Here is a 2,504-nt window from a genome sequence, read left to right as displayed (position 1 = left end):
ATATATATATATATATATATATATATATATACACACACACACACACACACACACACACACACACACACACGCATACACACATATAAATCCTGCTATGGGTTTAGAATCTGAACTGTGACTCAGGATAATAGCTTTATAGGTTCATACGTTCATAGGTTGATACTAGGCTATCTGCCCTAGGGCATTTATAAGCCTAGCTAGAGTGTGTTTGGCTTTCGCCACCCTTTTAGATTAGTTGACTGTGCCTCTGTATAGTAGGGACACAGAAGAGATTCCAGGGGTAAATTTATGATCTCCCATCCACTCGTCAAGATTTCTCTTGAATAGGGTCAGTGAGGGGCTCTGCCTAACATGGATTGGGATTTTGTTCCAGAGTAAGGGGAGCCTCTGGGATATGAATCTGTCCCTCCAGCATGTCCTATTTATTTCTGTGCTGAGGTTCAAGTTCCTGGAGCATGAAGGATTTGGATTTCCTGAGGTGAAGCATGTCCATTAATTCTGGGTTGGACATGGCTTTATATGTCAGACACAGATCGCCTCTGAGTAGGCGGCACGCAACTGAGTAGAGTTGGAGTTTCTTTAGCCGAACTGCATAGGGCATCTGTTTGAGCCCCTTGATCCTCTTGGTGAGGTACTTTTGGGGTCTTTCCAGTTGCTGCAGGTGTCGGGTAAGGTACATCCCAAATGGGGCATTGTATTCAATTATGGGCCTGATAAGTGATGAGTAGAGGGGCCAATGACCTCTCTTGATCTAGATGTGAACCCTTTCGTGATAAGGTGGGCTATATAGAAGGTCTTTCTAACCACTTTGGCAACATGATTGTCAAAGGAGAGACTGCTATCTACTTGGGTCCCGAAGTCCCTAATTACTTCTTCCGTACTTAATGGATTACCACCTATGTGGTAATTTGTCGGCACTTTGTTTTTCCCAAAGGGGATGACTATGCATTTTTTGGCATTTAGCTTTAGGCCATGGCTCTGGCGCCAGTTATCCATCTCTGTGAGACCCTTTTGGAGGATGCTTGTGTCAGCCGGAGAGTCGATTACGGCACCCAGTTTGCAGTTATCTGCGAACTTGGTCAGCCACAGTCCACCCGTGTTAGCCTGTACCTCAGAGAAATATATACCGAACAAGAGAGGTCCCAGGACTGAGCCTTGTGGGGCACCACTTGTAACTGGTTTAGAGTCTGACATGGCACCTGCTATTCTGACCATGTGGGTTCTATCCCTGAGCCAGTTTGCAACCCATCTTGTGACATAGGGGTTGATATTGAAGCTGGTGAGCTTATTTATGATGCCCGAGTGGGGTATTGTGTCGAAGGCTTTTGCGAGGTCCAGGTAGATTGTGTGGACCACCTTCCCTTCATCTATGGCTTTGGTAACTGTTTCAAAGAAGTTGACCAGGTTCAAGAGGCAAGATCTGCCCTTAACAAAGCCGAATTGGGTAGGATCCACTGTCTGGAGGCTCCCAATGTCTTTGTTTATGATTTCCATGATGATACGCTCCATAGCTTTGCAGACCAGGCTAGTCAGGCTTATAGGGTGATAATTTCTGGGGTCTGTTGTGGCTCCACCTTTGTGGAGTGGGACCACTGTTGCTGTACTCCATTCCTTGGGTACATATCCTGTAGTAAGGCTGAGACTGAACAGTGACTTTATATGAGGGTTTAGTTCTTCTTGGAGCTCGCGTAAGACGCAGCCTGGGACACTGTCTGGTCCCATTGATGCTGTGTTTTTTGCTTTGGAGAGGGCAGCTCTCACCTGTGCATCTGTGATCTCAGGAAAGCTACACTCTGTTGGGACAGACATTTGCTCTTTTTGGGGGGAGGGGGGGAGAAGTTTGCACTGAACCTTTCTGCCAGGATGTTGGCAATGTCTGTGGGTTCAGTGTATTTTTTGTCATTTTGCACTAACTCAGAGCATATCTGGGAGTTGCCTCCCAAGTTTCTGACATAACTAAAGAAGGCCTTGTGATTATCTTTAGTGTCTTGTGCAATTTTTCTTTCGAAGCTGGCCTTAGATGATTTTATGAGGGATCGTAGTTTCTTGCTAGTACTGATCAGAGACGCCTTCCCTTTTAGAGATTTTGCTCTATCATGTAGTAGCTTTCTCCTTCTGTTGTATAGCTTATTTATGGCCGGGGTCCACCAGACAGGTATCTGGCCTTTGGAGGAGTGAGTCTTGGTTTTATTTGGGATAGCATGTTCCATGCATTCCTGTAGGTGTCCATAGAATGCTTTTGTAAAGGATTCTGCATTTTGTGCCATATTTTCCACTGGCCCGGGGGCTTTGAAGGATTCCACCTGGTTTTGAGAAGTGTGAAGTTTGCTTTTGAGAAGTTCTTCACCGTGGTTTCCTTGGCTAGGGGTGGGGACAGAATATGGATGTCCAGTGAGATTAATTTATGGTCTGATCTTACCAATGAGGGGTACACCTCTGGTGTGGAACATAGAGACCCCATGTTGGTGATGACCAGATCCAATATGTTTTCCCCTCTTGTGGGA

The sequence above is a fragment of the Protopterus annectens genome, chromosome 3.part1 (genome assembly GCF_019279795.1).
Source record: "Protopterus annectens isolate FY-2018-M chromosome 3.part1, PAN1.0, whole genome shotgun sequence".
Taxonomy (NCBI): Eukaryota; Metazoa; Chordata; order Ceratodontiformes; family Protopteridae; genus Protopterus; species Protopterus annectens.
The sequence above is the reverse complement of the archived record's forward strand: the minus strand, read 5'-3'. Positions refer to the sequence as shown.